The sequence below is a fragment of the Aethalodelphis obliquidens genome, unplaced genomic scaffold (genome assembly GCF_003676395.1).
Source record: "Aethalodelphis obliquidens isolate GAN/ISIS:26980383/991018 unplaced genomic scaffold, ASM367639v1 scaffold6, whole genome shotgun sequence".
NCBI classification, from domain to species: domain Eukaryota; kingdom Metazoa; phylum Chordata; class Mammalia; order Artiodactyla; family Delphinidae; genus Aethalodelphis; species Aethalodelphis obliquidens.
Genome location: NW_020837950.1, coordinates 49,844,423 through 49,872,160, shown reverse-complemented (window position 1 = coordinate 49,872,160; position 27,738 = coordinate 49,844,423).

The window sequence follows — 27,738 nt, the reverse complement described above, 5'->3', positions numbered from 1 at the left end:
CTCCACAACGTAAGAGGCCACAACAGTGAGAGGCCCGCGTACCACAAAAAAAAAAAAAAAAAAAAAGAAAGCTGCAGCAGGTAAAAGTCAGTGATCCTATTCCTTCTGCATTGACCTCTATTCTAATGTGCAAAGTAGCACACTTCAGTCCTCAGGTAAGAAAAGTAATTCAAACATATTTTATGATGAAGTCTTATATTGAGAGGAAAATTCATTACAAAGCCACTAATAAGCAGAATATCAGGAAATTTCTCCCATATTTGGAAAGAAGTGCATCAAAGAAAAGTTTGTGGGTTTTTTGTTTTGGGTTTTTTTTTTTGGTCTATATCAGTCATTTTTATCGATCTATTCACCTGATTGGAGGGTCACCAATAAATCTCTATTTTATTCAGAGGTAGCATTATGACTGAGAAAACTGAGGAGCAAGGTCCATATCATACAATCAAGGCAACGTATTTATCAAAACTATTCTGATAAAGAAAATAAACTGAACTAAATATTTTGTGCTATTAATCATGGCACAAATATAAATAAAATCAGGGTCAATGCCTGTTATTCTTACATTGTCCTCAAAGGGAAAAACCAAGTGAATTAAATAACCTAAACTGATCACATTAAGTGCAGTGATGCATGCAAATATTCTCCATGCCTTATAAATAAATTTTAAATATTTGTAAACACTTCTCCTTGAACTGCTTCTCAAGTGTATAAGTTTTCTATATCTTTTTTTAATCTGCTTCCTTATGTCCTATGACATAGTAATAAGATGCTTAAACGTGAGACAGAGGCAGAACATGAAACACCAGACTGCTGTGTCCTTCACTGATGAGACAAATAGTCATCAACTGACTTAGTGTGGACTAGATGCCAGGCACTGAACTGCTTACACCATGACAAAATAGGAATTATGTTACCAGCTAGACAGAATTTTGCCTCTATTAGAAGGAAGATTTCTATGCTCACTTCTCTCTGACATATCTATGACAGTCAGGTAGATTTTTAATTCTATGCAAATTATGTTCTGTCCTATGAAGACAAAACATTAATGTCAGCAAGAGGACCCATTTCAGCTGGAGGATGAAAGTATACTGATTGACCAAGCATAAGTAGCATTCCAAGAAACTCTTCAACTAAGAAATATACTACGTTTTAGACACTTGAAGCAGATTTCTTTCTAGTGTCTGCATTATGAATGTTTCACATTCATGTTTTCAAATCAGTGAAATAAGTTAATGTATACAAAATTACATCATAAACGCCAAAGCTTTGCAGATTAAAAATGTTTGTGTCTCTTTAATGTTGGTTTTCACAGGAAAGAAAATTTAGAACTGGGTTATACTTGGTTGGTCATTACTGATAGTCATTCAATTATCAGAACACATTACAGGCAGTCAGATTTATAGCAGCTTAATAAGGATAAACATGCTTAAGTGTCCTGCTGGAAGAGGGAGAAGCTTGCTAGTTGTCTTACATTTGCAAAGGTGCACATTCTTTCTTACCTTTGGGAGGGTGTGGAGGAATCTTGGAAGCCAGGTGTTAATGGCAGAGCCACCCCACCAGCATGTGACTACTTACCTCTGGATTTCAACTTAAGACAAAAATTAACTTTTATCTAATTTGTGTTTCTGTACATTTCAGTCCCTTAGTTATAGCAACTTAGCCTGTCTCTTAACTAATACAACTTCTAATCCACTGTCTATACATTTATTTAGATATGTTTATTCTAAAAAAATGTTATCTTATATTTTTTTTAAAATACATGAAGATTATTATGTCATAGATGTCATTCAGTTTCCATCTGTTTATCCTAAACAGCACTGCAGTGAACATTCTTGCACATTCTCATGTGTACCTTTGCAAGTGTTCTGAGTTTTTCAGTTTATATTAAAGATGCGATTGCTATATATATATATACACACTCATCACTTCGCTAAGTAACCACCAAATTGTTCTTCAGAATTTCTTCACCAGTTTTCATTGTACGTGAATGAAGGTCCCTATTGCCACCATCCTTGCCAGTACTTAATATTACCTAATTTTATAATTTTTTTTGTCGATCCGGTTGATGGAAACTAATATTTGCAACTGTTTTTTTTTTAAATCTTATTCTTGTTTCTTTGGGTTTACACTGTTGCTCTTTTTCAGTCTTCTTGAAATGAACATTTATCTCATTTTTTTCATTATTTTTGGTACCTGAAATGTATCACTTTTCCTAAGTGCTAAATTAAATATTTTTCATACATTTTGACATACAATGTTTTCCTTATCATTTAGTTCTAAAAATTTAGTAATTTAACTACTGAGTTCCTCTTTAACCAGTTATTTAGTATTTTTTTAAATGTTTCTAGCCACATAGGATATTTTACAGCTAGCCATTTATTACTGATTTTTTAATCTTAGTGCATTCTGGTTAGGGAATCTAGCCTGTATGATTAATCTTTTGAAAAGTATTGGGGCTTTTATGGGTGACTAGCATATTTTCAATGACTGTAAATATTCTACATGTGCTTGAAATGAATGTGAATTCTGTATCTTTATATATATATATATACACAAAGATATATATATACACATAAGCTATCTATATATACATACATATATAAACAAAAAAGCATATTAACCTTGTTATTGAATTTTTCTATACCTTTACATATATTTTATTTGCTTGATATATCAATTTTTGAGCAAGTCCTCTAGAATTTCCAGCTCTTATTCATAACACATTCCCCCACCCCTCAATGGGAATAAACAGCACCTTCCAGGATCTAGAAGCTAAACTGATTCTCAGAGCTGTGTGTTTCTTGTTCCTGTAATTTTTCCTGAATATTCTTAAATATTGTTAATGATATATACCTAAGGACCTATTTAACTGTCCCTTTAGGGAGATGAGAATTCAGCTGTTCTATTACTACTGCCATTTCTTAAGAAAAGAATTTTTAAATGTATCAGTTAATTAAGAAATAGTCTCTGAGAAGACCCAATTACTATGAAATAACAACAGTTTTAGATTGAAAAACATTATTTATGTGTTTTAATAAAAATGCTGAAACAGGAAAAATTGGATGGTTCCTTAAAATATGTCTTCCTGTTAATTTCTTCTTTGCATTTTCTGACCAATTCCCTATAAATTATGGTTATTTCATGGTGAAGAAACCTTAATTAAAATGCAAAGTGCAAAAGAAGGACAGGATTTGGCTGACATATGTAAATACAAATAAAAAGTATTCTGTAGGGAAAGTGAGACTTCATTGAAGGTGACACGCTTGTGGAAGGAAGAAATGCTGAGCAAGCACCTCAGCTAAACAGGCAATTTGGGGAGTGCCATAAACTGCAGGCATTTTAGAAAAAATACATTGAAAATATAATTGGTAATGGCTTGGGTAATTAGACCCCCAAACAGCATCAATCTTTAGGACTGCAAAAGCAGAGAAAAACAAATTGCAATCAATAAGAAATAGTGATGATGCAAAAAGAACAACAAACACATAAGGAGAGGCACAACTTGCTTTAACTTGTGGGTAAACAGCATTATGAAAGTCCGTTTTTAAGTTAGATGTATACAGATGTGGATTTATACATTTTGTGTGTGCTCCTTTGTGTGTATGTATATAGGAGAAACAGATACATTAACACAACATAAACTGTCTTGGAAACAAAGTGGTGTTCTGCAGCACTCAGATTTTGTATAAGTATTCTACAGGAATCTCTCTTCTCTATAACAGAAATTGTGTTTGGGAACCAGGACAAAGAGACTGTACAGTGCAAGATCTCTTAATAGGTGCATGCAAAAATCTCACATGGTCTTAGTCCCAGCGTAGAGGCAATAATTTGAAAGGAACCTCAATCAGACCCACTTGCTAGTCTTGGAGAGCCCCTGCCCCAGGGAGGCAGGAGGCAACTGGGACTCTCCCTGAGAAAAAAGACACTGGCAGCAGCCATTTTTAGGGGCTCGTTCTACCACGAGGACACTGGTGTTGGCAAGTACCATTTGGGTCTTCCCACTTGTCTATTAGTGCCAGGGACTTAACAGCTCAACAGCAGGCCAGTACCAGTTCTAAGACTTTCCAGGACAAGCAGCCAGCCATGTGGGGACCCAGCCCCACCCACCAGTGGGCCAGCATCTACTGCATGAGGAGGGCCTAGCAGCCAACTGGTCCAGGCCAGCTCCACCTACCAGCATGGCCACAGCATTTAGTCCCACCACAAAAAAGGGCTCACACAGCCCACACAGAGTGCATCCCTAGAGCATATAACTCGGGTGACCAGAGGGAAAGGTGCTACCTGTCCCCATAGGATTTATCCTATAAAAAGCTACTTCTACAAGATCAGGAAAGGTAACCAACATACCTAATACATAGAAAAAAACAGAGAATTAGGAAAAACGAGGAGACAGAGGAATATATTACAAATGAAAGAAATGGAGAGTAACCTTTAAAAATTGTATACAAATTTTTTTAAACAAGAGTTCAAGGTAATGATCATAAAGATGCAAAACAAACTTGTGAACAGTGAAAGAAATTATCAGCAAAATGAAAAGGCACCTACTGAACGGGAGAAGGTATTTGCAAGCACTATATCTGATAAGGGATTAATATCCAAAATATGTAAAGAACTCATACAAATCAACATCAAAAAAATGAACCTAACTTAAATTTTTAAAAATTTTAATTTAATTTAACCCAATTTAAATGACCTAAATAGACATTTTTCCAAGGAATACATACAGATGGCCAACAGACATGTAAAAAGATATTCAGTATCACTAATCATCAGGGAAATGCAAATAAAACCCTAATGAGATATCACCTCTCACCTGTCAGAATGGCTATTATCAAAAAGAAAAATAATCAGTGTTTTTGAGGATATGGAGAAAAGGAAGCCCTCAGGCACTGTGGGAATGTAAACTAATTTTTACTGGAGTAAAGTTGATTTACAGTGTTGTGTTAGTTTCTGCCATACAGCAAAGTGAATCAGTTATACATATACATATATCCACTCTTTTTTAGATTCCTTTCCCATATAGGTCATTTACAGAGTATTGAGTAGAGTTTCCTGTGCTATACAGTAGGTTCTTATTAGTTATCTATTTTATATATAGTAGTCTGCATATGTCAATCCTAATCTCCCAATTCATCCCTCCCCCCCTCCCTTTCCCCCTTGGTAACCATAAGTTTGTTTTCTACAGAACAAAAATTGTTGCAAAATTTGTGTAGCCACTAAACTGGAGCTGTATTTTATATATATATATTTTATGTCTGAGTAGGACACCATTGTATATATATGGAATCTTAGCCATTTACAAAAGGGGAATTTTACCATTTGCAACAACATGGAATGGACCTAGAGCACATTATGCTAAGTGAAATAAATCAGACAAAGACTAATATTGTATAATTTCACTGATACATAAAATCTGGAAACAAATTAACAAACATAAGAAAACTGAAACAGACCATACATACAGAGAAAAAACTGATGGTCTGACATCAGAGGGGAGGGAGATGGGGGGATGAGTGAAATATCTGAGGGAAATTAAGAGGTACAAACTTGCAGTTATAAGTCACAGGGATGTAATATACAACATAGGAAATATAGTCAATAGCATTGTAATAACTTTGTATGGTGACAGATGGTAACTAGACTATTGTAGTGATCATTTTGTAATGTATAAAAATATCAAATCATTATTTTTGTACACCTGAAATTAATATAATATTGCATGTAAATCATACTTCAATAAAAAGCCAAACCAACAAAAAACTTCTTAAGTACACTTGTGTTTACTCAAGGGAAGGAACACCTCAATAAATGTAAGCTATTGTCAGTCCTATAGATCTCCAGTTTGGTAGTAGGTTCATTAATATTAACTATATTATTAAAAATAATTTTTTTTTAAATTTCATTCAAGTATAGCATATAACTAACAATGTTGTGTTAGTTTCTGCTATATAGCAAAGTGACTCAGTTATACATATTATGTTTTTTTCATATTCTTTTCAATTATGGTTTATCACAGGGTATTGAATATAGTTCCCTGTGCTATACAGTAAGACCTTGTTATTTATCCATCCTATGTATATTAATTTGCCTCTATTAATCCCAAACTCCCAATTCTTCCCTCCCATGCCCCCTCCCCTTTGGCAACCACAAGTCTGTTCTCTATGTCTGTGGGTCCGTTTCTGTTTTGTATAATAGATATGTTCATTTGTGTCATATAAAAATAAAATTTTTAATGTGGCCATGCATGGCTCACTGATGACAGTGCGTCATGAATCAATGTTTATTGTTAAACTAATTCTGAATACCTGATGCATACATTTTTATAAAAGAGGGAGTATTGGTCAAATGTACTTTCTACTCTACTTTTTTAATGAGGGGGGTATTCTACAAAACAAATCATAAAAAAAGTAAACACAAGGAACTTCTTAATCACGAAAATTGGTTATAGACTCAAAATCTATTTATATCATGCCTTTAATATAGCAAGATGTGCTCTAGATATAATATAATAATAGTAAACCTAAATTTTCTGCTAGGTCAGGCCTTTACTGAATTCAACCACAAAGAAAAAAATTGGGTTGATTACACGACTTGATGTGATTGGACATTTTCTAATGAAAAACAAATCCTGCATTGTTTAATACACTTTGTAAAGAACCTAGCACTAAGCCCTCATAGTGGCACTTATAATATATTTTGGTGTTTATGTCTTCAGTGAATGCAACTCTTATACATTCTCAAGCTGTAACATAATGTCATCCTGGTGGAGAAAAACACATCACACGTCCTTTTTCTTTTCTTTCTTAAGGGGTTACATTTTACACACACCCTGCCGAAAATGCAGTCTCCTTAGTTCTCAAGATATTTCTGTGCATAAAAGCCCATCCTTGTTTTAAGCCTGAAACAAACTCTTGTGTTCACTGAAACTAGATTCTAACCACGAACTTGTCTATAATTGACTTCCTGTAAGGACCACCTATTAACACTCCTGGATCTTGTCCTAATTCCGAGTTATATTTTCACTGGAAATGACTATATTACTGTGCTGATTATCCTACAGTGGTCAGAAGAACAAGTTAAATCAGGAGCAGAGAAAAATTCTAAAAACTGTGAAATAAAACATTTGTTCTAAAGAAGCATTTGTTCTATAAAGACCAATATATAAGCATATTTTGTATTTTCTTCAAATTCTAAAGGTGGCCACTCTGGCTCTTTATCCTTTCTTTTTCTGATCCTGAAACTCTTAAATTTGCCTTTACCACAGCAGCCATTTCATAAAGATTTCTGAGCAACTGAAAGTCTAAAGCTCAGGTTTACATAAGGAAGGGAAAGAATTTCTGACATCACAAGGGAGTAGGCACTAGAAAGATTTTTTTAAACATTCTAATTTTTCAGTGATTGAATATGATTGAATATAATCCATGTCATTCACATTCAATATGATTTGAGTAGTGCCACAGGTGCATTTTTAGCTTAGGCTTTGCAGAATATTTTAGTATATTGGGTTTGTTGTTCTAAGGAGAAAATCATGTAAGCAAGAACATCCCATGACATTCTTATAGTTTGATCATGCCAATCAATCAAAGAATTCTCAAAATCTCCAAAAGCAATCAAATTTTTTTCAAGTCACAATATAAATAGAACTTTTCCCAAGATACTGTAAATTAAATCCTAAGACATTAGGCAAAAACTGCAGTTTTTCTTATGACTTGCCTTGCTGTTGATGGGTAAGAGCTCAGTCAATGAGATCAAAAGCATTTTAATTTGATGTGATACTTAAAAATTACTAAAGTGAGAAGGCTGCAACAGAATATTACAAACTTAAACATCATAGAACTTAACAAAAAGCAGAAAATGATATTTAGGGATGAAAATGATCATGTGAAAAATATTAACAAAAGAGAGATAACTAAGATTACTGGGAGTCACAGATTTGCATATCATGCAATTTATAAAATGAAATAGGCCAGTTTCATTGAGATACAACATTTGTTCATTAAAGCCTTTACTTTCTGTTTACATTGTTGGACTATTTTCTAATGTAAGTATAAACTTATTTTAATTACAAAACTTTTTTACTATCTTGATCTTCTTTTCAAAGAACTAAAACACATGCTGCCTAATATGTGTAAAATCACTTTGTTAGGCAGTAGTTGAAGATTCTCAGGGGTACATAAATTCAATGGTTAGCTTAAGGTCACACTACAATTCAAGGACAGCTTCAGGAATGTAAGAGTAGTAGCTTGGCACCAGGTTATCTCATTCTAAAAGTTTCAGAGAATAGAGAGAAAAGTAAAATTACAGCAACTGGCTTTAGCTTAGATGAGTATTGTTTCAGGAACTTTGAGAATTCTCTCTTTAACAGTAATATTTTACAGAGTACTCATAAGATGAAATGTATATATTTTAAATGCATTTTGGAATAAGTACAGATTCATAGAAAATTGCAAAGAAACTTACAAAGAGGTCCTGTACACACTTCATCCAGTCTTCCCCAATGTTAACATCTTGTATAACTAGAGTACAGTAATAAACCAGGAAACTGACATTTGTATAAACCATGAAGCTTATTCATATTTCACCAGTTGTATGTGTGTGTGTGTGTTTACGTGGGTAGCTTTCTGGAATTTTATCACTTGTATAGCCTTATATAACCATCACGAATTATAGCACTTTGAATATGTCATTCCACTGCCTCCTGGCCTCCATGGTTTCTGACTATAAAACAGCTATTGATCTTAGTGAGTTTTTTGTATGTGATGAGTCACTTCTCTTGTTTTTTTCAAGACTGTCTTTGTTTTTGGTTTTCAACAGTTTAATTATGATGTGTGTAGATGAAGGTCATTTTGAGGTTATTCTACTTGGAGTTCATGGGGCTTCCTGTATGTGCAGATGAATTTTGTTTATCAAATTTGGGAAGTTTTCAACCATAATATTCAAATATTCTTTTTGCCTCTTTTTCTTCTCCTTTTGGGACTCCTGTTGTATTTATGTTGGTATGTTAACTGTGTTCCACAGGACTCCAAGTCTCTGTTTATTTTTTTCTTTATTCTTTATCTTTCTGTTCCCAAATGATAATCTCAATTGCCTTACCTTCCAATTTGCCAATTCCTTCTTCTGCCTGTTTAAATCTGCTGTTGAGCCCCTCTGTTGAATTGTTCAATTCAGTTATTATACTTTTCAACTCCACAAAATCTATTGTTTTTAAATATGGATCTACTTCTTTATTGATATTCTTTATTTAAGGAAACATTGTTTTCATACTTTTCTTTAGTTCTTTGATAGCGATTTTAAAGTCTTTGTCTAGTAAGTTGAATACCTAGACTTCCCCAGGGATGGTTTCTATTGACTATCTTTTTCCCTCTATGTACAGGTCATACATTCTTGTTTCTTTGTAGGTCTTGTGTTTTTTTGTTGTTTGAAAACTAGACATTTTAAATATGTGACAAATCTGGATGTCAGTTTCTTCCTTCTCCCTAAGACTTGTTGTTTTTTGTTTGTTTGTTTAATCACTTTCCTGAACTTTGTGAAGTCTATTCTCTGTTGTGTGTGGTCAGTGAAGTCTCTCCTTGGTTAGCTTAGCGGTCAGCTACTTATTAGACAAGAATTTCCTTATATATATATAGAACTAAAAAGTCTCCCAGTCTTCGTTAAGGGGCTCTGTGTATGTGATAGAGCATACCCACAACACTCCAGTTAGGCATTTCACTCCTCTGACTTTTCATTTCCTGCAGTGCCTCAAGATCAATAAAAGGTGAGAGAGCATAGGGATGCACTGGGTCTTCCCTGAGCATGTGCAGAGCCCTATATATATGTGTGGCCTTTCAGCTTCCCAAGAATATGTCAACACTTTTCAAAGCCTCCCATGGAAATTTCCCCTCTCAGCTTTTCCTTCTAATTTCTTTTTGTTTAGCTTATTGTTTGCCCCAACTCATAATGCCACTTCAGTAAGCTGTTAAGTTAAACAATTGCCACTAATTGTTTTCAACAAATGCCCCTGAGGAAAAGGCTGTTCACACTGAGAGAGCTCTGAGTCAAGTCAAATAAAGAAAACCCTTACAAGTGGAGATTTCCTGGAAACTGCCAGACAGGTCAAATAATGACAATTTTCTGAAAATGAGCCTTTGAAAGAGCTCCAACTGCTCTTTTGAGTGCTCCATTGTGTGCCAGGCTAATGGTTTTCACTGTGATTGTGGGCTATTGGTTTTCAGGGCTATCACAGAACTGGAAAGGGAGAGGGAAGGATAAAATTAAGGAAAAATAAAATGCCACAAACCTGATAATAAGATTTGGTCATTTTTTCTTGGCTATATTGTCCACAGATGGTTGCAAGCCTTGTTAATTTTTAAAATTCTAAATTTTAAAATTTTTAAATTTCTCTTGATGGTTTTTGCCAGTGTCCTTGTCACTTTTATCAGGGAGAGGATTTGTAGAGGTTTTTACTCTGGTATTTCCCTTGATGCCATCTCTGATGGCTAGCTTTTATGGGGAATTTTTGCATCTGTGTTCTTGAGAGATACTGGTTTATAATTTTCTTTTCATGTTTCATGTTTGTGTGCAAAAGCCTTTTGTTGTCAGAGTAATACTTGCCTTATAATATTATAAGTTAGTAAGCGTTCTCTACATTTATATCTTATGGAAGACATTGAATAATATTTTTGTTAATTCTTCATTGAGTGTTTGGTAAAATTCTTCATTGAAACCACCTGTGCCTGGATATTAATTTTCAGCAGATTTTATTTCATTTTTTAATTTTTTTATGTTGCTGCTGGTGAAGATAATTTTATTATTTTTTATTCTTATTAGTCATCCACTTTTTTTTAACATCTTTATGAAGTATAACTGCTTTACAATGGTGTGTTACTTTCTGCTTTATAACAAAGTGAATCAGTTATACATATATATATGTTCCCATATCTCTTCCCTCTTGCATATCCCTCCCTCCCACCCTCCCGATCCCACCCCTCTAGGTTGTCACAAACCACTAAGCTGATCGTCCTGTGCTATGCAGCTGCTTTCCACTAGCTATCTATTATACATTTGGTAGTGTATATATGTCCATGCCACTCTCTCACTTTGTCACAGCTTACCCTTCCTCCTCCCCATATCCTCAAGTCCATTCTCTAGTAGGTCTGTGTCTTTATTCCTGTCTTACTCCTAAGGTTCTTCGTGACCTTTTTTTTTTTCTTAGATTCCATATATATGTGTTAGCATACAGTATTTGTTTTTCTCTTTCTGACTTACTTCACTCTGTATGACAGACTCTAGGTCCATCCACCTCACTACAAATAACTCAATTTCGTTTCTTTTTATGGCTGAGTAATATTCCATTGTATATATGTGCCACATCTTCTTTATCCATTCATCCGATGATGGACACTTAAGTTGCTTCCATGTCCTGGCTATTGTAAATAGAGCTGCAATGAACATTTTGGTACATGACTCTTTTTGAATTATGGTTTTCTCAGGGTATATGCCCAGTAGTGGCATTGCTGAGTTGTACGGTAGTTCTATTTGTAGTTTTTTAAGTAACCTCCATTTTATACACATCAGTGTATACATGTCAATCCCAATCTCCCAAATATTCACACCACCACCCACACCCCTACCACCTTCCCCCTTGGTGTCCATACGTTTGTTCTCTACATCTGTGTCTCAATTTCTGCCCTGAAAACCGGTTATCTGTACCATTTTTCTAGGTTCCACATATATACGATATTCGCTTTGCTCTTTCTGACTTACTTCACTCTGTATGACAGTCTCTAGATCCATCCACGTCTCTGCAAATGACACAATGTTGTTCCTTTTTATGGCTGAGTAATATTCCATTGTATATATGTCCCATATCTTCCTTATCCATTTGTCTGTCAATGGACACTTAGGCTGCTTCCATGACCTGGCTGTTGTAAATAGTGCTGAAATGAACATTGGGGTGCATGTGTCTTTTTGAATTATGGCTTTCTCTGGGTATATGTCCAGTAGTGGGATTGCTGGGTCATATGGTAATTCTATTTTTAGTTTTCTAAGGAACGTCCATGCTGTTCTCCATAGTAGCTGTACTAATTTACATTCCCACCAACAGTGCAGGAGGGTTCCCTTTTCTCCACACCCTCTCCAGCATTTGTTGTTTGTAGATTTTCTGATGATGCCCATTCTAACTGGTGTGAGGTGATACCTCATTGTAGTTTCCATTTGCATTTCTCTAATAATTAGTGATGTTGGGCAGCTTTTCATATGCATCTTGGCCATCTGTATGTCTTCTTTAGAGAAATGTCTATTTAGGTCTTCTGCCCATTTTTGAATTGGGTTGTTTGTTTTTTTAATATTGAGCTGCATGAGCTGTTTATATATATTGGAGATTAATCCTTTGTCCGTTGATTCATTTGCAAATATTTTCTCCCATTCTGAGGAGTGTCTTTTCATCTTGTTTATGGTTTCCTTTGCTGTTGAAAAGCTTTTAAGTTTCATTAGGTCCCATTTGTTTATTTTTGTTTTTATTTCCATTTCTCTAGGAGGTGGATCAAAAAAGATCTTGCTATGATTTATGTCAAAGAGTGTTCTTCCTATGTTTTCCTCTATAAGTTTTATAGTGTCCAGTCTTACATTTAGGTCTCAAATCCATTTTGAGTTTATTTTTGTGTATGGTGTTAGGGACTGTTCTAATTTCATTCTTTTACATGTAGCTGTCCAGTTTTCCCAGCACCATTTATTGAAGAGACGGTCTTTTCTCAATTGTATATCTGTGCCTCCTTTGTCATAGATTAATTGACCATAGGTGCGTGGGTTTTTCTCTGGGCTTTCTAATTGTTTCATTGATCTATATTTCTGTTTTTCTGCCAGTGCCATATTGTCTTGATTACTGTAGCTTTGTAGTATAGTCTGAAATTAGGGAGTCTGATTCCTCCAACTCTGCTTTTTTCCCTCAAGACTGCTTTGGCTATTTGGGGTCTTTTGTGGCTCCATACAAATTTTAAGATTTTTTGTTCTAGTTCTGTAAAAAATGCCATTGGTAATTTGATAGGGATTGCATTGGATCTGTAGATTGCCTTGGGTAGTAGAGTCATTTTCACAATATTGATTCTTCCAATCTAAGAACATGGTATATCTCTCCATCTATTGGTATCATCTTCAATTCCTTTCATCAGGGTCTTTTAGTTTTCTGCCTACAGGTCTTTTGTCTCCCTAAGTAGGTTTATTCCTAGGTATTTTATTCTTCTTGTTGCAATGGTAAATGGGAGTGTTTACTTAATTCTGCTTTCAGATTTATCATCATTAGTATATAGGAATGCAAGAGATTTCTGTGCATTAATTTTGTACCCTACAACTATACCAAATTCACTGATTAGCTCTAGTAGTGTTCTGGGTGGCATCTTTAGGATTCTCCACGTATAGTATCATGTCATCTGCAAACAGTGACAGTTTTACATCTTCTTTTCCAATTTGGATTCCTTTTATTTCTTTTTCTTCTCTGATTGCCGTGACTAGGACTTCCAAAACTATGTTGAATAATAGTGGTAAGAGTGGACATCCCTGTCTTGTTCCTGATCATAGAGGAAATGCTTTCAGTTTTTCACCATTGAGAATGATGTTTGCTGTGAGTTTGTCATGTATGGCCTTTATTATGTTGAGGTAGGTTTCTTCTATACCCACTTTCCAGAGATTTTTTATTATAAATGGGTGTTGAATTATGTCGAAAGCTTTTTCTGCATCTATTGAGATGATCATATGGTTTGTATTCTTCAAATTTTTAATATGGTGTATAACATTGATTGATTTGCATATATTGAAGAATCCTTGCATCACTGGGTTCAGGGATGATCAGGTGCAATCTCACCTGATCATGGTGTATGATCCTGTTAATGTGTTGTTGGATTCTGTTTGCTAGTATTTTGTTGAGGATTTTTGCAACTATCTTCATCAGTGATACTGGTCTGTAATTTTCTTTTTTTGTAGTATCTTTGTCTGGATTTGGTATCAGGGTGATGGTGGCCTTGTAGAATGAGTTTGGGAGTGCTCCTGTGTCTGAAATTTTTTGGAAGAGTTTGAGAAGGATGGGTGTTATCTCTTCTCTAAATGTTTGACAGAATTCACCTGTGAAGCAATCTGGTCCTGGACTTTTGTTTGTTGGAAGATGTTTAATCACAGTTTCAATTTCATTACTTGTGATTGGTCTGGTCATATTTTCTATTTCTTCCTGGTTCAGCCTTGGAAGGTTACACCTTTCTAAAAATTGTCCATTTTTTCCAGGTTGTCCATTTTATTGGCATACAGTTGCTTGTAACAGTCTCTTAGGATGCTTTGTATTTCTGTGGTGTCTATTGTAACTTTTCCTCTTTCATTTCTAATTTTATCGAATTGAGTCCCATCCCTCTTTTTCTTGATGAATCTGGCTAATGGTCTATCAATTTTGTTTATCTTCTCAAAGAACCAGCTTTTACTTTTATTTATCTTTGCTACTGTTTTCTTTGTTTCTATTGCATTTATTTGTGCTCTGATCTTTATGATTTCTTCCTTCTGCTAACTTTAGGTTTTGTTTGTTCTTTCTCTAGTTCCTTTAGGTGTAAGGTTAGATTGTTTATTTGAGATTTTTCTTGTTTCTCGAGGTAGGCTTGTATAGCTATAAAATTCCCTCTTAGACCTGCTTTTGCTGCATCCCATAGGTTTTGGATCGTGTTTTCATTGTCATTTGTCCTAGGTATTTTTTGATTTCCTCTGTGATTTCTTCAGTGATCTCTTGGTTATTTAGTAATGTATTATTTAGCCTCCATGTGTTTGTGTTTTATACGTTTTTTTCCCCTGTAATTTATTTCTAATCTCATAGCATTGTGATCAGAAAAGATGCTTGATGGATTTCAGTTTTCTTAAATTTACTGAGGCTTGATTTGTGACCCAAGATGTGATCTATCCTGGAGAATGTTCCATGCGCACTTGAGAAGAAAGTGTAATCTGCTGATTTTGGATGGAATGTCCTATAAATATCAATTAAATCTCTCTGGCCTATTGTGACATTTAAAGCTTGTGTTTCCTTATTAATTTTCTGTTTGGATATCTGTCCATTGGTGTAAGTGAGGTGTTAAAGTCCCCCACTACTATTGTGTTACTGTCGATTTCCTCTTTTAGAGCTGTTAGCAGTTGCCTTATGTATTGCGGTGCTCCTATGTTGGGTGCATATATATTTATAATTGTTATATCTTCTTCTTGGATTGATCCCTTGATCATTATGTAAAGTTCTTCCTTGTCTCTTGTAACACTCTTTACTTTAAATTCTATTTTATCTGGTATGAGTATAGCTACTCCAGATTTCTTTTGATTTCCATTTGCATGGAATATCTTTTTCCATCCCCTCACTTTCAGTCTGTATGTGTCCTGAGGTCTGAAGTGGGTCTCTTGTAGACAGCATATATATGGGTTTTGTTTTTGTATCCATTCAGCAAGCCTGTGTCTTTTGGTTGAAGCATTTAATCCATTCACATTTAAGGTAATTATCGAGATGTATGTTCCTATTACCATTTTCTTAATTGTTTGGGGGTTTTTTTTGTAGGTCCTTTTCTTCTCTCGTGTTTCCCACTTAGACAAGTTTCTTTAGCTTTTTTTGTAGAGCTGGTTTGGTGATGCTGAATTCTCTTAGTTTTTGCTTGTCTGTAAAGCTTTTGATTTCTCCATCGAACCTGAATGAGATCCTTGCCAGGTAGAGTAATCTTGGTTGTAGGTTCTTCCCTTTCATCACTTTAAGTATATCATGCCACTTCCTTCTGGATTTAGAGTTTCTGCTGAGAAATCAGCTGTTAACCTCATGGGAGTTCCCTTGTATGTTATTTGTCATTTTTCCCTTGTTGCTTTCAGTAATTTTTCTTTGTTTCTAATTTCTGTCAATTTGATTACTATGTGTCTCGGCGTGTTTCTCCTTGGGTTTATCCTACCTGGGACTCTCTGTGCTTCCTGGACTTGGGTGGCTATTTCTTTTCCCATGTTAAGGAAGTTTTTGACTATAATCTCTTCAAATATTTTCTCAGGTCCTTTCTCCCTCTCTTCTCCTTCTGGGACCCCTATAATGCAAATGTTGTTGTATTTAATGTTGTCCCAGAGGTCTCTTAGGCTGTCTCCATTTCTTTTCATTCTTTTTTCTTTATTCTGTTCCATGGCAGTGAATTCCACCATTCTACCTTCCAGGTCACTTATCCATTCTTCTGCCTCAGTTATTCTGCTATTGATTCCTTCTAGTGTAGTTTTTATTTCAGTTATTGTATTGTTCATCTCTGTTTGTTTGTTCTTTAATTCTTCTAGGTCTTTGTTAAACATTTCTTGCATCTTCTTGATCTTTTCCTTCATTCTTTATCCGAGGTCCTGGATCATCTTCACTATCATTATTCTGAATTCCTTTTCTGGAAGATTGCCTATCTCCACTTCATTTAGTTGTTTTTCTGGGCTTTTATCTTGTTCCTTCCTCTGGTACAGAGCCCTCTGCCTTTTCATCTTGTCTATCTTTCTGTGAATGTGGTTTTTGTTCCACAGGCTTCAGGATTGTAGTTCTTCTTGCTTCTGCTGTCTCTCTTTTCACATTTTAAATTATAAATTTAATGTCCTTAATAATTATAGAACTATTTAAGTTATCAATTTAATTTTGGCTGAGTTATGGTAGTTTGTGAATTTTGAGGAATTTGTCTATTTCTTCTAAATTGTCCAAGTCATTAGCATAAAGATATCTGTAATATTCCTTTTAATGGCTGAAGGATTCTTCTGCTATTCCCTGTTTCATTTATGACCTTGGCTGTTTGTGTCTCTTCTCATTTTTTGTGAGGAAATAAAATTTCCGTATGTCGGCTTAAAAAATATTCACAACCTAAAAGTTGAGAGTTATGCTTCATTTAGTGGGAATTTTTAGGACTTCAAGCCCAGGAGGAAGCATCTCAAGTAACCCTGAGAGAACTGCTCTGAGGAGGCAAAGGAGGAGCTAAGTTATATAGAAGTTTTGCAGTAAAGGGCAGGCAGTCGGAACATCAAAAGATTACTATTAATTAAAGAAAACCAGAAATCCCAACTTAAGGAATTTAATGCTTTTTTATATATGGGAAGATGCAAGAGTCTGGGCTCACTAAAATCATTCCTTTGATTGGTACCTCAGCTATCTGAGGCCAGTATCCTGTGTTTTCACATTCTGAGTTTCCTTGGGGCTCACCAGCTCACATTGAAGGGCTGCAATTGCTGATGACTGTGACATCATTTGTTTACTGATATGGCAGGCAATATTCCATTTGTCACCTAGATATGTCAATGTTTCTGTAAGAAGCCTGAGCCTCCTGAAATATTTTGTCTATCATAACAATGATATCTGTATCCTTTGGTCATGTTAATTACAGTGACCAGAAAGGATAGTAAAGCTTCTTTTATTTTCTGGATGGGGCTGGTGGCTATTGCCCTGAACTGGGTTCTGAGGTTAAGCCCAAAGATGTAGGAATTCTCAAACATTATTTCCCTAGGTATTTATATTTCAATAAGAAATGAGGCCAGAAACTTGAAGACATCTACAGGTGTGAGGCAAATTGGGCTGTCTTCTGGAAAGATATTATTTACATACAAAAGAATCACAGTAAAGAGGATTCTAAAGTAAGGGGAGCAGCTGCCTCCTTTCCTTTTATTAAGCAATGAAAAATCATTTTGCCTTTTCTCCCCCATGTGGGGTATCCATCTATTCACGTAAGGTAATTTACCTGACTTATCTCATTGCCTAAGGGTATGGATGAGGGCAAAATTGGAGGGAGGGTGAACAGGATGTATTTATTTGTTGTAAGGTATTTAATGGGAAGACTGTTTATGATCCAGAACTCCTCATGTGCACAAGATAGAATGAATGAAGATGAATATTAAAAACCCAACATTTTACCTTTGTCAAGAGTTTTACCAATTGTATTGACTTTTTTGAAGAATCAGCTTTTAATTTTATTGAATTCCTTTATCATTTTCCTATTTTCAAGTCCTAAGGTCCCTAAGCAGTCCATGTTCTTCTTTCAAGTTTTCAGAGTCCTTTTATCATTGTCTATTGAATGATCTTCTGGGTATTTAGTTGTATTTAGAGGGGAGAAATAGGGGAGAATGACTGTATGGCATCTTATCCTAGAACTGGAAGCCAATATATTAATGATACAAAATACACTACCGAATAAGTTGATATTGCCATCCAAAGTATAACCTTGCCAGAGGCTGATGAAATGACTAGTCTAAGGTTATAGATCAAGACACTCACATCCTGAGTTAAATTTGCTCTAGGTTTTTCTACCTTGTTGCTTAGCAACTACACATATCAATTTTGATATTTTTATGCAGACTGCATTTGGTTATTAGAACAAAAACCTCATTAATTATATCTGGTAGATTTCTGGGATATCTGTATTAACAAAAGTTAATCTTTCTGTTATCTCTTTTGTACTGTGTAGTGGTTACAGAGGCATCAAAAAAGTAAAAAGACATGTAAATAGGTGTAAATATATATGTGCTTGCTAATATTTGATATCTTCATCCAAAGTAATATAAATAGAACATGACTGCCTCCATGTTATGAAACACAACTGTAACATAAGAATCTATCTTTTAAGATAAGTTTAAAGAGTATGTGCTTTACAATTAACGAAGTGCTGAGCTTTTGTTAAATTTTTATATAGGGAAATTGAATTTGAAGTTATTAATGACACGAGCAGAGATATAGAGCTATCTGGAATGACACAGCTCCCTGCCCAGGCAGTATTTAACTACCCACTCTAAAGTTTTTAGAATATCAAGCTAGGTATCATCATGCAGAGGTACTGGTATGGAATTAAGGAATATTCCTTTTCATGCCTCAAGAATTTCCATTTCAAATGTGTAATGTTGCTTGCCAATTAAAATTATCTAATGTTAGAACATAATATGGAAAACAAAATAATTTAGATTTTATTAATACTATTATTTACACTCATTCAGGGTATTTTATTAAAATTATTTTTTGAAGAGACCATTTTTGAACAATAACATTACCAGATATTTTATATCTGCATTTTGTACTTATAAAGCAAATGGGAACATGAGCAAGAGATTTAATGAAATATATATTTAAAATTTTAAAGTACCCACTCTATGTCTTTTTAGCTTCTAATAATCATTTAGCTAGATTTCTAGGAAATGAGCCAAGACTTATAGTAAAGGCTTGACTAAATTATCCTTTCAACTTTTGAAATCCATGCTGAAATAACATTAAGTAGCTTTAAAGGTTCAGGTAATGAGGCATTAAACAACCTAAATTCATACGAAGTAAAATCAAAATGTTTTGAAATGTTTGGTATTTCAAACTAGAAATGTAAAGAATGAAGTGCTCAGTGAATTCCTTTTTTTTCTTTTCTTTAATTTAACAAATTTGTTGATGTATATATGATGTAGCATAAGCACATATTTAATTTTTCCAATTTGATAAATCTGCACATATCTACGTCAATAAAACCACTGCTGCAATCAATATAATGAATATATCCATCAACCCAAAACTTTCCTCGTGCCTTTTGTAATCTTCCATACCCTTCCACACTCCTCCACAAGCAGTGATCTGCTTTATGTCACTATAATTTAGTGACATTTTCTAGGATTTTATATAAATGGAATCATACAGCACATACTCTTTGTCTAACTTCTTTCATTCAGCATAATTATTTTTATTTCATTCATGTTATAGCATGTTTCAATGGTTTAGTGTCTTTTTATTGATTAGTAGTGTCCCATTATATGGCTATAGCACAAATATATATCCATTCACCTATTGAGGGACATACGGGTTATTTCCAGTTTGGGGCTATTACTAATAAGCCCACTATAAATATTTTATTGCAAGTTTTACAGGATCATAGGCTTTCACTTTCCTCAGGCAAATATTTAGAAGTACAATTCTTAGGTTGTACGGTAAGTATATGTTTAACTTTTTAAGAAACTGTCAAACTGGTTTTCCAAAGTGGTTATACCAATGTAAGAGAGCCCCAGTTCCTCCACATCTTCACCAACACTTAGTACAGTCAAGCTTTTTAGTTTTAGCCATTGTAACAGTTTGTAGTGGCATCTCATTGCTTTTTTATTTTGCCTTTTCCTAATGACTAAACATGTTAGGCATTTTATTCATGTTTTTCCTTACATGCATTTATATATCTTCTTTAGTGAAGTTTTCATTTAAATCTTTTGCCCATTTAAAAAAATTACTTTTATTTTGTTATTCAAGTTTTGAGAGTTCTTTATATAGTCTGAACAGAAGTCCTTTATCAGATATTTGATTTGCAAATATTCTTCCAATCTCTAGTTTGTTTATTCATTCTCTAACAGTTCTTTCAGAGAGAAGACATTTTTAATTTTAATAAAGTATAATTTACCAATTTGTTCTTTTATAGGTCAGACTTTTAGTGTTATATCTAAAAATCTATGCCTCATCCAAGGTCACTAAGGTTGCTTTCTATTTTTTCTTCCAGAAGTTTTATAGTTTTAAGACTTACATTTAGGACTACCATGCATTTTAGCTAAGTATTGTACATGATGAGTGGTATAAATTTTTCATATGGATATCAAAATTGTTCCAGCACCATATTTTGAAAAGACCATTTTTCTCTGAATTACCTTTGCTGCTTTGTAATAATAAATCAGTTGCCAGGTATGAGGGTCTATTTCTATTTATTCATCTATTTGTCTATATTGACACCAACACCATACTGTCTTGATTACTATAGCATTGTTAATTTTGAAAATGAATAGTGTTAGCTTTCTAACTTTATTTTTCTTCTTCAAAATTTGTTTGTCTATTCCAGGTCCTCTGAATTTTCAAGTGAATCAATTCATCAATTTCTACACTCACCCCCAAAAAACTTACTGTTATTGAGCTGGATTTGTAAATTACATTAGAGAAAATTAACATTTTAATACCACTGAGTCTTCATCTGTGGATATGGTACATCTGTCTATTTATTTAGACCTTTAATTTCTCTCAGCAATGTTTTCAGTTTTAAGTGTATATAACTTTCAATTTTATCAGATTTACCTCTCAGTATATCATGATATAATGCTATTGTAAATGGTATTCTCTACTTTAATTTCAAATTGTTTATTGGTAGTATATAGAAATATAATTGCTTTTTTATATTTATCTGATATTCAGCAAACTTATTAAACTCACTTTTCAGTGCTAGCAGCTTATTTGTAGATTCCATCAGATTTTTCTACATGGACAATCATGTCATTTGCATATAAAACTGTTTTACTTTTTTTTTCTAATCTGGATGCCATTTTAAAATTTTTCTTCCCTTATTGCATTGGCAAGAATATTCTAGTTCAATGTTAAACAGAAGTAGTGAGAGAAGATATCCAATTTGTTCCTGACCTTAGGGAGAAAGTAATTGTTCCCCAATAATTATGACATTAACCGTAGGTTTTTCATAGATGCCCTTATAAGGTTAAGCAAGTTTTTTTCTATTCCTAGATTTCTGAGAGTTTATATCAAAAATGTATGCTGGATTAAGATGATCATATGGTTTTTCTTCTTTCAGTTTGCTATTATGATGAGTTTTGTCCCTGTAATGCAAGAATAGTTAACATTCAGAAACAATCAATGAAAGTCATCACATTCACAAACTGAAAAAAAACATAAGCTCATCTTAATCCAACATCTATTTTCTATGCTGCTAGATTCAGTTTGTTAAAGTTTAGTTTAAAATTTTTAACAACTATATTAATGAAGGATATCCATTTGTACTTTTCTTCTTTTTGTAAAGTATTTTTCTTATTGTGGTATCAAGTTAATCTGGCTTTACACAATAAGTTGGAAAACAGCCCATCCTTTACAATTTTCTGGAAGAACTTGAGAAGAATTGGAATTATTTATCCCTTAAATGTTTGACAAAATTCAATAGTGAAGCCATCTGGGCCTGACATTTCCTTTCTGGGGAGATTTTAAATTACCAATTTAATTTTTTAAATTGATACAAGGCTATTTACATTATGGATTTATTTTTAGGTGAGTTTGGATATTTGTATCTTTCAAGGAACTTGTTCATTTCATCTGAATTGCCAAACTTATCAACAAAAGTTGTTCAAGATATTTCCTTATCATTCTTTTAATATTAAGTATTGAAATATCATCCTTTTAATATTTAATAGAATATGTAGTGATTATGTTTTCTCTCTTATTCCTGATATTGGTAATTTGTGTTGTCTCTCTTTTATTTCTAATCTGTCTGGAGGGAATTTATCAATTTGATTGATTTTCTCAAAAAACCAACTTTGGATTTTATTGTTTTATTTATTGTTTTCTTGATTCTTGAAGTAAATTTCTGCTCTGGTTTTTATTATACCCTTTCTTCTACTTACTTTGTATTTAATTTGCTCTTTTTTCCTACTTTCTTAGAACGGAATGTGAAATTATTGATTAGAGAATTTTTCCTTTTCAATACAAGTGTTTAGTGTTATTAATTTCCCCATAAGCATTGCTTTAGGACATTCTACAAACTTTGATTTGTTGTGTTTTTGCATTTTCATACATTTTAATTTTTCTTTTTATTTTTCCTTTGATCTAAGGGTTATTTATAAGTGTGTGATTTAGGTTCCAAATATTTGGGGAACATTTCAGAGATGTCTAGATTGTTTCTAACTTAATTCCATTATGGTTAGAGAAGACTGGGGGCAGAAAGGGAGGGAAACAGGGAGCCATCACTAATGGGTATGGGGTTTCTTTTTCAAGTGTTGAAAATATGCTAAAATTGACTGTGGTGATGGTTGCACAATTAACTCTGTGAACACACTAAAACCCATTGAATTTGCACTTTAAATGGGTGAATTAGAATTACAGTGACCCTTAAAATACACGGGGGTTAGGGGCGCTGATCCTCTGCACAGCCAAAATCTAAGTATAATTTATGGTTGGCCCTCTATACCCACAGTTCTGCACCCATGGATTCAACAAACCACAGATCCTGTGGTACTGTAATATTGACTATTGAAGAAAATTCACATGTAAGTCAACCTATGCAGTTCAAACTGGTGTTGCTCAAGGGTCAACTATGTATCTTAATAAAATTGTTTTTTTAAAGAATGCAGTTATATATTATATAAGCTCAAATTAATTAATTAATGCATACAGAAAGCAAAGGAAATAGTTGAACATCTTTAAACAAGTACATTTAAAAAAATATATATAGTGGAAATTAGATTATGTGTCTATATTATCATTGACATAAAATTCAGAACCTAATCAATAAGGTTAAATTAATCACATTAAAATGAATTAGCTAATAAGATTTGACTGAAAGGTCCAGATTTTGGTCAATATTATGCATTTAATTATGCATTTTATGCATATATTATGCATATTAATAATGCCTTCAGGTTATGTTAAATGGCTATAAATCTCTAATTTTTGTCCTTTAAACACATGTCCCTTTTTTATTTCTTTTTCTTCTCTGATTGCATGGCTTGATGAATTTTCACAAACTGCACACATTTGTATAATTAGCAGCCATGTATGGAAACAGGGCACTGGGGCACACAGAGACTTTTCTGTTCCTTCTAGTTCTATTTCCCCCCACAAAAGTGATTCATATTCTAACTTCTAATAACATAGGTTAATTTCATTTGTTTGTTTCTTTTAGCCTCATATAATTGGCATTAAAATCTATACACTCTTTTATGCCTCATTTCTTTTACTCAACATTAAAGTTCTGAAATTTATCCAATGTGTTGTATTAATCCCATTGAATTCTACTCTATTCCACTGTGTGGCACTAATCCCATTGGTGATGGCATTTGGTAGTTTTCACTTTGGGGCCATTAACTATAGCATTATGTATTAAATATATGATGATCAATTAAAAATAAATAGAAGAGTTGAAATATAAAGTTTAGGAAAGCTTCAAGAAAGTGGAAACAAAATCAAAGAAAAATGTGAGAAAAAATTAAGAGATCTGGAAGATAAATCCAGGAAATGCAACAAACAGAAAAAAAAAAACAAACAAAAGACTGAGAAGATGAAGTTATTTTAAAAATAAAATAAGCAAAATTTCCCCAGCTGAAGAAGAAACAAGCCTTCAGATTGAAAGGGACTACCCCTCAATAGCAGAACAAATGAAAGAAGAGCCATAATTAGACATAGCAGTATGAAACTTAAGTACTTCAAGAATAAAATCATCCTTGAGAGTAGGTGGGTAGGTGAAATGGGTGAAGGGGTCAAAAGATTAAAACTTCCAATTATAAAATAAATAATTCATGGTGATATAACATACAGCATAGTGACTATAATTAATAATATTGTATTGTATGTTTGAAAATTTCTAAGAGAATAGATCTTGAAAGTTCTCCTCACAAGAAAAAAATTTAACTATGTGTAGTGATGGATGTGAACTAGACTTATCGTGGTTACCATTTTGCAATATGTACATATATCGAATCATGTTGTAACCTGAAACTAATATGTCATATGTCAATTACATCTCAATTTTTAAAAAACAGAATAAAATCATCCAGAAAGAGAAAAAAAATGTGCTATGTTCAAAGCAATGAGAATCACATTGGCATCTCACTTTCCAACTGACATACTACAGGTAGAACACAATGAATCAATGCCTTCAAAAATGTAGAAAAAGTTACTTTAGCCCCAAATTCCATATCCACCCACATAGTTATTAAATCTGTTGATAAGATAAAGATATCATTAGACACGCAAAGCATTAAAATATTTATCTCCTACATATATTCTCTCCATAATTTATTGAAGGATTTACTCTGGAAAAAAAACAAGAGTGTAAACATAAAAAAGGAAACAAAGGATCTAATCAAGCAAATTAATAAAAGGAAGGCCCAGCATTCAAGGGTTCAGCAGGTATAGAGAGCAACCAGGTAAGACCCCAGGAAAGCAAAATGCAATACAAGATAGACTCCAAATATAAAGAAACTACTCAAACTGGAAAAGGAATTCAATGACCTTCAATTAGCGGCATGAAACACAGTCCAAACAGTACATACAGCAAAGCACAAAGATGACTCCTAAATTTTCTACCTTTAGAATCAACTTTTAGGAAAAGCTAAAAAGACTTAATTATGGTTACAAAATATATTGCCATATTTATCCACTTGGCAATATGTTTGTAAAGGTACAGGGACAGCTGCTGGGAGATAGAAAGAGGAGGAAAGGTAAAGTGAAAGACAAAAGAAAAATTATATTCTTCTTTCAAACTGAGAAAATAAAAGACACTGATTGAATAATAAATAGAACTTTGAATACATAATTTGTGCAGAAATATGGACTCACTACCCCTCAACAGTACAAAATAATGTCGTTTTTTTTTCTAAAATTGATCTAATCTTTCTAACAAAGTTCCTGCTAAACCCATTGTTGTCAGTTTAAACTTGTTTCTTTTGAATAATTCAGTTTATTCGAGGTAAATGCCCTATCTTTAAGGTTTCTTCCCCCTAATTTACTTTCCCTCCCTCCAACCCTAACTTCATATGGAATCTAGTAGGAGAAGGTTGGTTGTCTCAGCTCCTGTACCACACTCCGCTAGGTCCCCGGGCCTCCCCAGTGCTGTTCCTTACTTACCTGGGTACTCATTGGCTTCCCCTGCTAACGTTTGCAATGAAGAATTGTGTCTCGTTCTCTTGGCTCTTTTGGGCCTGATGAACTTTCCTTTTTGACTTAACCCCACCTTTCTCTCTGGCTGACCATTCCTCCAGGTCTCAGCAAAGCCCCACTCCAGCACCTGGCTTAGTTCACACTCAAATCTCCCCGCTGTTGCCCCCAGAGCAGGACAGCTGGTTTTCATCTCAGCTACATCCCTGTTCCCACAGGACATAAGGAACTTGTGAATCAATTCTATATCACAAAGTCTAATGACACTCTTTCTCTCTGTAACCAAAACAAGCCTCCATGTGTATCCTGCTGTGATTGTGCACAAATACATTTCTGCAGACCTCACTCTCTGGCTTTCCCTCAACCACAGAGGACGCCACCCTCCATCCCCAGGGCTGGGGAGCCAGGGAAAACAGGTAATGTAAGCAGGTGTTTCTACTGCTTCTCCCCCTCTTCTCTGTACCACAGTCTACTGACTACAAAGAGCTTTCATTTATTCCCCTTTTGCCTGGCATGAATTCCATCTACATCATATTCTCCATATTCCATCTGACTTCCACCCCTTGACCTATGATATAGGAGAAAAAAAAGGAATAAAAAAAATATTATTTTTATGGTTTCAAAATAGCTGACTACCACATAAATTTAACCAACAGAGATATTAAAAAGAGTGGTATATGTAACTATATTTGGGAAGAAAAAAAGCATGTGCCAGAAGAACTGAAACAAAGAAGCTTAAAAGTATTACTTTGGGTGAGAGAATTAGAGGTGAGAGGGATAGGGCATGGACTATTGTTTTTTATTATAAATCCCTGTGTACTATTTAACACACTATTTCACAATCCAAGTTTTTATTTCTTTACTCCAATTATGCCATGAATTCATCAGGAATCGTTTCCAGCATTTCAACCTCCTTGCCATCGATTCTTAAAGGGAGATTCTGTGGGCAGAGCAGGCTGGCACTTCAATTGAACGTAGAGACCCATTTCTTTGTCTTCTTTTTATGATTATTTTTCTTCATATATTTTCAAAATATATTTCATATATTTTGGGAATCTATCTCAACTCTTAGAGGACTTAACATGTTCAATACACATATTAATTTTCTTATCAAGAATTTTGCCCATAATTTAACATTATAAATCCTTCCAGCTTTACCAAGGTAATATTTGTGGAGCAGATGTTGCAGGACTTTAAGAAAATTATTTAATTTTTCTAATCTTGGTGTATCCTCTATAAAATGGGGATAACATGGCAGGCTCAATTAGAGGTACTGGAGATACAAAGACACATCAAAGCTAAATTCTTGCATCTAAATTTCTTGTATGCTTGACTAATTATTTCATATTCTTGAAACAAAAAAAATTAACCATAATAATTTTTCCTGCTAAATAAGGAAAAATTTTAAATCACATTCAGGTATTCCTTATTTCGGAATATATTCCTTTTATTGTATTTTGCATTGCTGATTTTGTGTATTTACTTTGTTTTCTCATTCAGAAATACAATTTTTTTCTTATATTAGATCACTAAATTAAGTCTTCTTTATCCATAATAATCTTATCATTATCTTTCTTCTATCATATTATATTTCACTTCAGGACATCTATCAAGTTTGTTTATTATATCGCTGATTTAATTTTATATAATATTTATTCTGTTCTTTAGTGTTTAATGCAGATTTCAATTCTATTTTTAGCTTTGTACTAAAAATTGCAATATTTTCTTATCTCCCCAGTTTCTTTTTTTTACTTCCACCTTTTATATTAAATGGATAGTTCCTTGCTCTTTTCATAAAGTCTAATCCCTTGAATTTTTTTACTAGCTCCATGCAGAAAGTTTTTAAAATGTATTTCAATTTTTCTGTAATAAATCTTTTCCAAGTATATGTTTTTACCACATCTTCTAAATTATATTCCTTTTAATGTTGAAAAGTATATCCATACCCTCAGTTTGTTGGGGTGTTTTTCTCCTCTGTTGACTCATCCTACAATAGAGAGTGATTTATCCAAGCCAGATGTCAGCCAGAGGGCTGAGGGCTCTTAGAACCATTTGCTGACCACCTGGTTGCTATTAGAACCGGATTCCCAGATATAAAGTTTCAATTGGAGGCTGGTTGATAACAT